Source organism: Procambarus clarkii, chromosome 30 (assembly GCF_040958095.1).
Source record: "Procambarus clarkii isolate CNS0578487 chromosome 30, FALCON_Pclarkii_2.0, whole genome shotgun sequence".
Classification (NCBI taxonomy): domain Eukaryota; kingdom Metazoa; phylum Arthropoda; class Malacostraca; order Decapoda; family Cambaridae; genus Procambarus; species Procambarus clarkii.
The window spans coordinates 41,314,506-41,326,450 of record NC_091179.1 but is presented as its reverse complement, the minus strand read 5'-3'; positions in this window follow the sequence as shown (position 1 = coordinate 41,326,450).

Genomic DNA, 11,945 nt, shown 5'->3' with positions numbered 1-11,945 from the left:
TACCTCATGGGTGATACATGTGTTAACAGATATTATCAAGAATTTAAAAAAAAATTAGGTGATATTAGCCATATATCGGGAAGTTTTGCCCTAGGTAACATGTTAACTCCAATTTTGGATTATACAATGTGGATTAGGTCTGAAGATTTACAGCTCAATCGTATATTTGTTGGTCAAGTATTTCTGACAGTTTCACAAATGCGTCAACTAATAAGTCAGTCTCCATACAGAAAACATCAAATACTAGGTTTCAGTGATGTTACTACACCTTCGAATTTTGAAAAATTGGTTAACGAAGAAAATGCTGCTCAGTTCTTTGATTTTATTCCATTTCTTCGTAACCATTCAAAAACAGTTCTTGAAAAAGATATGGTATATATTACTGAAAAAATTGTATATTGTAAAACTTAAAGTAATGTAATTTCAAATAAAAAATGAACAAACAGGAAGAAACTAAAATTATTAATACCTTGGATCAATTATTATTGCTTCCTATAGGTAAATTATATGGACAAATTCAAGATATAAATGATACAGCTATTATAAAGAAGATTTTAGATGATTTTAATGATATTATTATTAAAGGAGATGAAAATATTCAAAAAATCATTGATCCAAATCTCTTAGCATTTTCTAACAAAACTAATATTCAAAATTTCAAAGCAAATATAGAAGCACTTCTTTGTGGTGACCTTTATTTTTTAAGAAAATTAACATTTATATATGGAACAAAAGTACGAGATATGTTCCGGATACATATTCAGACTAAATATCCATATTATATTTATTGTAATTATTTACAAGATGTAAATATGTTGCTTACGTGTCTTAATGATTGTGAAATATATGATGAAAAATCTATATGTACAATATTTAATGATGATAATATATATAATAATATCCAGGCAATTCTAATTTGGACAAGATTTAAAGAGTGGTTTAAAATTTATCCATACTGTTCCATTCTAAAACAAATTTCCAAATTAGAAACAAGTGAGAGTTTTATAGAATTTATGCGTTTACATAATAAAATTAATACTGGATGTTTTCGATATAGTCTTGTAAATTTTGGAGATCGAATTTTTCGCATAAGAGACAAATATAAACGAAGATTTTGTAATGAAAGTTTAGTAGACAATGAAAAAAAAATATTATAGAAGATGCTTCCCATCCTTTAGCTACCATTCCAGATGAGCAGTTATATTGGAACTGTAGTAATTCAATGGATATTGAAAGTTTATTGGAAACTTCATCTTTTGAAAAAGCAGTTTTTAATAAAGGATGTAAAGCTCTATGTAATCCACATAATTATAATTTAGCTAAAACCTACTTATATCCTAATTCAAAAATACATCCCATTGACCCAAATTTTAATAAAAAAATTATTTATGTTTGTGAAACTGGGTCGATTTTGAGGTTAATATCATTGGAACTTCAAGAACATTCTCTTAGACATTACACCGTTATACATCCCACAAATATATTTAATTACCATAATACTATTATACTTTTGTTATTTATCATAATAATAATATTAATTGTTTACTTTTATTTATACATATATAAAAATATATAATGACTATAGTTAGTATAGAAACTATTACCCCCCAGCAACGACCCTAACCCCAGCAACACCCCTAACCCCAGCAACACCCCTAACCCTAACCCCAGCAACAACCCTAACCCTAACCCCAGCAACAACCCTAACCCTAACCTCAGCAACAACCCTAACCCCAGCAACGACCCTAACCCCAGCAACAACCCTAACCCCAACAACACCCCTAACCCCAGTAACACCCCTAACCCTAATTCTAGCAACAACCCTAATAATTCAAGTGACAACCCTAATAATTCCAGCAACAACCCTAATCCCAGCAACACCAACCCGATCTCAAGTCCTATCTCCAACTCCACCAACCTTAACAAACCTAATAATCAAAATTCAAATAACATTATAAATAATCGCAAAACAAAAGTTATATTAAAACTAATTACAATTACACTTATGACATCTGTTTTTGGTACAGTTTTATATATTCTTGGAGATATTATGGTAAATAGAAAAATTTATGAATGCATAACCCCTTATTTGTTATCTCATATTCAAAATAATTTGAATAATTATTCGATAATTTCTAATTAAAAACATACAGAGTCAGTACCTGATGTGAATTCAATTTTAATATTTAAAATAATTTTAAACACTTATAATTTATAATAAAAATAACAAAAAAAAAACGTGTCATACTTCTCAAATTTAGGTAGGCTATGATATAAAAACAGCATTTATTACACATTTTTACACATCCAAAGTATAATAATAGCATTAAACTTCTAGTTAAAAATTAATCCTTAATAATATAGTCTATTAGAACAGTTTGATCAATTTGTTGGTTTCCTGATATAGAAGTGAATTTTGGATAATGTAATTCCACTATTCACCTTTTCAAAATTTTCCTCTAGATAATGGGAAAAAAGAGCATTACACTCACAACAAAACATTTTATCTCCAACATAAATGAACTTGTTTCCCTTAAACTCTTTATTAGCATATAAGGCATCACTATAATATTCATACTCTAAAGGTTCTCTTTCACTTAGGTTGAGTTCATGTATCATTTCACAATATCCTGAAGTGCTCATATAAAAACTACCCTCAGCCATTGCACTTGGGATTGAACTCTTTTTCTAGTGGCCATGTCATTAAAAGAACATCTGGATGATATTTATTATTAATTGCCTCAGAGATATTTATATTATCAACCTCCATCCATGATATAGAATTTATGTTTGAGTAATTATCAGTAGCTTTCACGTCCACATTTCTTAATCTCAATAGATTTTCAATGAATGCAGTGCCAGCAAAAACACTTACAAGAGAACCTTCACCTGTGAATTTAATAATTGCATCTATTTCTATTTCTAGTGGCAAATAATGATCAAATACTCCTCGTAGCATTCTACACAAATCAGGAAAAATATGAAGACAGTTAATTATATACAAAATTTCTTCTTCCAATGGGTAAATTGAAGAAAACTTCTTGGATATTTTATTCCTTTTTACATCTAGTGAGAAATCAATCTGTTTCTCCAACTGCCTTTTTTCTTCATCTGGTGTTATTATTGTGTATATCTTCTTTTCATCTGCATTCAAGATAAAATTCCACCACTCTGCAGCGTTCGAAGATGATATTTTATCTTTGAATTTTCTTATAAATAACTTTGGTAACTTTCCACCACGAGTGGGAATTTCATCAAATTCTGAAAAAAAACTATCAAAAAGGACTTTTCGACAGCCTCTGTTCAATAAAACTGTCCCACACACATGGCACAGTATTTCATATGCATGTTGTGTGTTGAAATGTATTACTAAGTAGTACATTGCAAAGAACTTTTTCTGGCAAATATCACAGGCAAAAAATTTTCTTGTCAAAATTTTGGACAGATAATTACCATTGCAGATTTCTCTCTCATATCGATCACATTTTGTATGGGTCAGGTAAGACTGATGATCAAATAAAAAAATAACTTTATCACCCTTGTATGTTGAAATATTCTTAAAAAAACTTTTAGGAGATGTCATTATCAGCACTTGATTATAACAGTCAGTTCCACCACTAGTAATCTCTTCACCATTCACAAAGGCTTCACCTCTCCATTCCAATTGTTCTTGTTCAAGTTGAGTCCAACCATTAGAGGGTGATGATATGAGTAGTCGAACATTTTGATCCATAATAAATTTTTGAATGGTTGAACCCATCTCATATTCTGGTTTTGTGTCTGGTCTCACTATATATTTTTTTTTGTTCATAAGTCAGATTTCGCCACATGATCTTTGCAACCGGACTTTCCCATATTTTGCTAGTGTCTGTTATTTTGGTTATAATATCATTGCCTAGTGGCCTAAACTGATGATTTTCATTTTCAATAAACTTGTTAAAAACAGAAATTACTTTTCTCCATATGTTGGTGCCAGTCATAATGTTCAATCCAATCTACCACCTGTAAAATCAAATGTATGATAGGTTAAATTTTTACAGACATATTGTGCAAATTAATGTTTATATATATTTCATATTTCAATCAGAGGAAAAAAAAAGATAAGCCTTATCATTTTGTGCTGAAGGTCGGTTATTTAATAGTTTATTTACATTGTTTATGTATCAACTTTTGTGGTAAGATATGATTAATTCCAAAAGATGTCATTCCTACCACATTAGAAAACATTTTCACTGGTTATGACCATTATTGTAATTTTTTATTAAAAAAAATTGTTAATTATTAGTAAAAAATCATATGATTACAACAAGATTCAGAACAGAATAATTAATTAAAAAAAAAATAATAATGTATTTCTTGGACCAATCTTCTGAAGGCTTTGTTGTACTGTTGTAGCTAGTTAATACAAAGCTTCCATATAGAAGTCATCGTCCAATGTTCCTTTTCTCCATCTTGTTTTACCTCAGTGCAACATCCTTTATAATCAGGGTTGTAGAGAGCTGTAAACTCATTCTGTAAATAAACTTTCTGATTGAGTAATCTCAAATGTTCAGGTAAGCTTAAATCCACTCCTGCATATTTTTGGGCAATCTCTGCCATTACCTTAACCCATTCTATAACACTTTCAATTTTACTGTAGCATACTTCTATTCTTCCCAAACCGAGGTGAACAGGCGTTATGATCTGTGACTCCAAACGGAAGTTATCATATAACATTTCTACTGCTCGTATTTTCATCATTCTTTCAACTAAATTATTGAAGTTTTTTTTTTTGGATTTGTAGCCTCATACTGCTGCTTTTCAATCTCCACTAAGCTCCTTATGCGTGCAATAAAGTCGGGGATATCTTCATAATCCACTACACAATGCCCAACGGCGATAGTCACAATCACATCATTAACAGAGGCTGGATAAAAAGAGTCATCCAGCACCTGTGGCTGGTATATCCCGTTGTTACGAACCCGGATCCAGCGTCCGAGCCAGGAGCAGTGACAACGACGCCATCTGTGGGTCAGCTCCCGAAACCCCCGCCAAACGGACGACGACACCTGGTGAGGACAGCGTGTACTGGCCTCGAGGACCAGTTTCCAGTCTTGTTCCGCGCTCAACACCGCCGCTCCTGACCTCTGGTGAGGTGGTGCTCCGACGACAGTGCCATCTATGGACCGGATACGTCAGGTGTTTGTGCCCGAGCCCGTAAGTGAGGTGTATTAGTGTCCCGGTTATTGATGACGTGTCTGTTTACAGAGTCGACCTGGGACCGCTGTGTTGAAGGTTGAGTCAGTCTACCCGAGGCAGCCAGTCTCCATACCTTGAACCTTGCTGCAGCTGTTGTGACGTCGTCCCCCCCGGAAGAACACTGTGGTGTGTTAGCCTGCCAGTGGAGTGGCAGTGAAAGGATTTACCCGGGACCGACTGTTGGAGACGATCATCCACTGGGGTACTGAAGACAGGAGAGTGACTTGTGTTGTCACACGAGGCTCCTGTCTAGGGCGTTCCCCTATTATCGTTCGTGGAGTGGCCGTACCAGCCTTGTTGGCTCCGAACCTGCCAGCAGACCAGCTGGACGTGTGGTTGACGGCCTCCACGGTGGTGCCCCCAGTGGACCTGTGTTTTGGCTGACCTGTGGCCCGGGTAGGCTCGGCATTCTCAGAGGACACGTTGTGAGGCCACGAAGAAAGCACCAAGGACTCAGCACCGAGAGTTGTGGCACCAGCGTCTTCAGCAGAAGACAACGATTATGGATTAATCCCCTTGTATAGTGTTAATACCCCCCCCCCCTTGTGTAACCGTTTTATATATTATTTATTGGTGACGGACATTATATTATATTAAGTTCTTAACACTTTCGCGCTCCGTGGAAACTCGCGGTTGACAGGGGGATCGTGGCCCCTCCGTGCGGGTAAGCGCGCGGTGACACTCAAATGTGTATACTCGTTCCAGTTTTCTCACCTTAATTCTCGCGCTACGTCGCTCATTCTGGTATAATTGTGTTCGCAATTAAATTCCCTACAGATGTGTATGAATAAAATGTACAAAAGGCTGGAGTGCCTCCCCGCAGAAAAGCCTAAAGTTACCCATGAACGAGCACCATTTTGTACATTGCAACCTAATGTTCAACTCGTTCAATTTGATAACATCAAATTTCGTGCTACGTCGCTCGTTTTGGTATCAAATTGTTCGCAATAAAAAGGCGATTATTTTAAAACTAGTCCCAGAATAATAGAGCAATAACTGGATTTTTAACAAATATTTTAATTCTGGACGCTAATCATCACAAATTTATTTATATCTTTCCAGTGTTCTGACATAAATATTTGTCTTACATCTTTCATTTTGGTATCAAATTGTTCGCAATAAAAAGGCGCACATTTTAAAACAAGTCCCAAGATAATAGGACAATAAATAGAATTTTAACAAATATTTTAATATTCAGACCATAGACCTATTTATAATATTTCAAGTGTTTGGACATCAAGTTTCATGTTATATCTTTGATTTTGGTATCAAATTGTGTGCAATCTAAAGGCGCTTATTTTAAAACCACTACCAGATTGATCTGATAAAATTTAAATTTTTAAAAAATATTGTAATGAGTGACTCAGTATTGCGTCGTTGGAACACATTCAGTAGAAAAATAAATGACGAATTATTCAGTCTGTGGAACGCGAAAGTGTTAACTTTCTTTCCCTACTCCCTTTAAGTTACTTGCGTCACGGATCTCATTCCTTGATAGCCACTACTGGCTTGGGAACGGATACATTATATCTTCCTCTAACAACATCAGAGTAAGGACCCCGTTGCGTCCCGAGAGGGCCGTAACATAATTGCAATCCCCAGCGGGATCCGTCCCCTTGTTAAGTATGTTTGACAGGGGTGGTGAAGTGGCGTAATCCCTGTAAATAATTCCCCCTGCGTGTGACGATTGTGACGTTATACGTCCTGTGCGGTGCTCAGAGTGACTAAGTGCGATATTGTGCAGTGCGGTGCTCGCTGTGATTAAGCGATTAAGTGCAATATTGACTAGTGCGGTGCTCAGTGATTCAGTGCAATATTGTAGAGCGAAGTGTTCGCTTGGATTCAGTGCAATATTGGGTAGTGCGGTGCCCGAAGTGATTACGTGCAATATTGGCAAGTGCAGTGTTTGGTGCGATAAAGTGCAATATTGGCGTAGAACAGTGCTCGGTGTGTTAAGTGCTAACGTGTAAGCAGTGTGTTAAGTGCTAAGTGTTCCATCTGTGACAATGGCAGACAAAGCTACCATCGATGATCTGGACGATGTTCAGGCTTTTCTGAACAGAGTGGACTGTCTTGCCAGATTAAAGTATCTGAGCAAACCGGAACTTGTACTAGTGAGCGCCTACCTGGAGATCAAGATCCGTGCCAGTGATTCCCGTGTGGAGATCTTGTCCAAGGTTCACCGGCACCTGAAGGCAGAAGAGAAACAGGAAGGCGAGACTCCTAGTACAAAGGAAGGTGAGGAAATAGCTTCCACGGAAAAGGAAGATAAGGGCAGTGACGTTGACAGTGATGCAGGTGAGCTTAATATCAGCTTCCTAACAGTCAAAATGCGCGCCCTAGAGATCAATCGCGAGATAGAGTGGAAAAAGTTAGAATTAGAACGAGAATTGAAAGATAAAGAATTGGCAATGAGGCGTCTAGAATTAGAACGAGAAAGAGAGAGAGAAGAACGAGAAAGAGAAAGAGAAGAACGAGAAAGAGAAGAGAAAAGAGAGAGAGAAGAACGAGAAAGAGAAGAAAAAGAAAGACAGAGACAACATGAACTAGAAGTATTACGATTAGGCGCTGGACAGAGACAAACTGGAGTAAGCGGTTTCGATCCGGTAAGGAATATCAAAATGGTCCCCAAATTCAACGAGAGAGAAGTTTCGAAGTTCTTCGCAGCCTTCGAGAAAGTCGCTGCCTCTTTGGAGTGGCCAAGGGAGAATTGGGCCATCATGATACAGTCAGTCTTGACTGGGAAGGCCCAAATCGCCTACTCTACGTTATCCCTTGACGACTCCGGCGATTATGATATGGTGAAGAAAGTGGTGCTCATGGCGTACCAATTGGTACCTGAGGCATATAGGCAAAAGTTCAGAAACCTGAAGAAGACCTCAGAGCACACTTTCACCGAGTTCGCCACGATCAAGGAGCGACTTTTTCAAGAATGGTGTGCCTCTCGGAAAGTGGAGACCAAGGAAGACCTTGAGCAGCTGATTCTGCTCGAGGACTTCAAGGATTGTTTGTCTGTAGACCTGAAGACGTACTTAGAGGAACAGCAGGTAGAGACCTTGAGTGCAGCAGCCACCATGGCTGAAGAGTACATCCTGACTCATAGGCCGTCTGCTAAGTACGTCCCAAGGAATTACCAGCGCCGGTTCGACAGACCTCATGATGAAGAAGAAAGCCCCGTCCCACAAAGTGCTAAGAAGACGCCCCCAAGTAGCCCCCGAAGAACAAGTCCTAGCAGTCCGAAACACCGGAGCCCGAGGAGGAATATGGTGTGCTGGACTTGTGGGCAGAAAGGGCATATAGCTGCTAGGTGCCGAGGCAGAAGAGGTGGCAGCGCACGTAGGGAGGTGATGATGATGAGCTGTGTTACACCACCAGCAGGAAACCAGTCTACGACGACGCAGGAAGGACCAAGTTTGTTGGCCCCTCACACTTCAACCGGGTATGTAACGAGTGATCATACTGGTAGATCAGTTGTAGTGCTCAGAGATAGTGGAGCAGCCCAGTCCCTGATCGTGAAGAGCTCGTTACCCGAGGGAGTAAGTGCGGATGGGAGACCAGAGGTTATCCTGGTTGGGTTTCCGAGAACACAGTATAACGCCCCCTTAGTGCCGGTGCATCTCGACTCGCCTTACTTCAGCGGCACATGTGAGTTGGCAGTAGTCGATACCCTCCCTGTGGCTGGGATTGACGTGGTACTAGCCAACGACTTGGTGACCGATTGGAGCACCAATCATCCCAAGATAGCGGACGAGTCTACCAGAACAGCAAAGTCTGAGGTAACTACAGGCAATGGTAATGTCCAGGTAAAGACAGACCCGGATTTAAATATATTTAATTTGTCCTCTCACCCGCAGATCGATGATATTCTAGCAGAGACTTCTAATTCTTCTCTCGACAAGGAACATGAGGTTAAGAAGGCAGAAGTACCTGAGCTAGAAGAGAGGCCTTGTGTGCAGACACCCACGGATACCAACGAGTCTGGAGCGAAGGCGGATGTGTGCTTGCGGTATGGCAAGTTACAGCGTGTAGTGAACCAGCCAGAGATTCCCCAGACGTCAGAGGTATGTGAGGTGTGTTCAAAGGGTCTAGTGCCCTCTTCTGTCCAAGCCAGGCTAGTGGATGGTGCCGGCTATGGACATGACAAGCTCGGGAAACTTATCCCTCGACTTACCAAATGTTTCCTATCGGTATTTTGTTTGATTCTCATATGTGTTCTCGTTTGTGCTCTCAGTGAGGACCGGTGGACGACCCGACGAATGATGGCTCCCATGAACATCGTGAAGAGGTCCCAGGGATTGGCGATTTGTACTGCAGGTGTTGCAGTTGAAGAAGGGACCTGGGAGGTAATAGTTGATACAGGAGGTACGACAAGTGATAATATGAGTGACTGTTTCCGACAGGTTGACACCCCCCGCGTGACTGCTGAGCCTCAACACAGCGTTATGCGGAACGTTGGTCGACCTGACGGTGGCAGAGCGAATGCCCTCTGCGGCGTACGAACAGCCCCGTTGGGACTAGGTGTGGACCTAGTAGAGTATGCTGTAAGTACTGTTTTACCCGCTGTCGCTATCACTCTGAATTATCAGACCCCTGTATTCCAGGTTCCTGTCTCCCTGAAGGACCATCGGACCGGCACCAGAAATGCCGTCTGTGGTCAGCCATCATCGGTGCCATGACATAAGGAAGTGTCGAGTCACCCCAGATCGTGTCGAAACCAATCCGTACTTGAGAGATGTGAGATGATGCTCCTGTTTGCCATCGCAGAGGAGATGTGGAAGATTACGTCAGGCAGGTCATCGCCTGCCATTTTCAAGCTCCCTTTGTGCCAGGGTTTCTCAGTAGAAAAGTTCTGTGGACAAGACAGCCTCATCACTCCAGTTCATAGTATAAGTAAGTCCATTTGGAATTGTGTCGCCGTACTAATTTGGTTTGTGTTTCTTTTTATAGAACCTCAAACCAAATTCTTTTTGGTGGGGAGGTGTTACGAACCCGGATCCGACGACACCTGGTGAGGACAGCGTGTACTGGCCTCGAGGACCAGTTTCCAGTCTGGTTCCGCGCTCAACACCGCCGCTCCTGACCTCTGGTGAGGTGGTGCTCCGACGACAGCGCCATCTATGGACCGGATACGTCAGGTGTTTGTGCCCGAGCCCGTAAGTGAGGTGTATTAGTGTCCCGGTTATTGATGACGTGTCTGTTTACAGAGTCGACCTGGGACCGCTGTGTTGAAGGTTGAGTCAGTCTACCCGAGGCAGCCAGTCTCCATACCTTGAACCTTGCTGCAGCTGTTGTGACGTCGTCCCCCCCGGAAGAACACTGTGGTGTGTTAGCCTGCCAGTGGAGTGGCAGTGAAAGGATTTACCCGGGACCGACTGTTGGAGACGATCATCCACTGGGGTACTGAAGACAGGAGAGTGACTTGTGTTGTCACACGAGGCTCCTGTCTAGGGCGTTCCCCTATTATCGTTCGTGGAGTGGCCGTACCAGCCTTGTTGGCTCCGAACCTGCCAGCAGACCAGCTGGACGTGTGGTTAACGGCCTCCACGGCGGTGCCCCCAGTGGACCTGTGTTTTGGCTGACCTGTGGCCCGGGTAGGCTCGGCATTCTCAGAGGACACGTCGTGAGGCCACGAAGAAAGCACCAAGGACTCAGCACCGAGAGTTGTGGCACCAGCGTCTTCAGCAGAAGACAACGATTATGGATTAATCCCCTTGTATAGTGTTAATACCCACCCCCCTTGTGTAACCGTTTTATATATTATTTATTGGTGACGGACATTATATTATATTAAGTTCTTAACTTTCTTTCCCTACTCCCTTTAAGTTACTTGCGTCACGGATCTCATTCCTTGATAGCCACTACTGGCTTGGGAACGGATACATTATATCTTCCTCTAACAACATCAGAGTAAGGACCCCATTGCGTCCCGAGAGGGCCGTAACACCCGTCCTCACTTGATGGCGCCACTGTCCATTTGGAGGGGGGGGGGGGCTTCGGGAGAATCCTTACTTGATGGCGCTGCTGTCCATTTGGAAGGGGGGGTTCAGGAGAATCCTTACTTGATAGAGCCGCTGTCAATTTGGAGGGGGGGGGGGTTTAGGAGAATCCTTACTTGATGGCGCCGCTGTCCATTTGGAGGGGGGGGGGGGTTCAGGAGAATCCTTACTTGATGGCGCTGCTGTCCATTTGGAGGGGGAAGTTTCGGGAGAATCCTCACTTGATGGTGGTGCTGCTGTCCATTTGGAGGGGGAAGTTTCGGGAGAATCCTCACTTGATGGTGGTGCTGTCCATTTGGAGGGGGAAGTTTCGGGAGAATCCTCGCTTGATGGTGGTGCTGCTGTCCATTTGGAGGGGGAAGTTTTGGGAGAATCCTCACTTGATGGTGGTGGTGCTGTCCATTTGGAGGGGGGGGGTTCGGGAGCAAACTCACAGATAGTGTTGTCATCACTAATCTGTGCCATTCCTGACTGAAGGAGTGATTTACAATTACACTGTTTATTATTATTATTATTTTATTTATTTTATCTCACAATGCTACCCACCATCCGTCTGTCCTCGTTTAGTTCCATAGTGAGAATGAGCTTAGAGTTTTTTTTATCCCACTTAAGTACACATTCGAGAGTTGCGCCAGCATGTTTCTCTGCACTTTGGTGGCCAATTTAAATCTGGCTCCCCCCCCCCCCAAAAAAAAAAGCAGCTCCCAACCA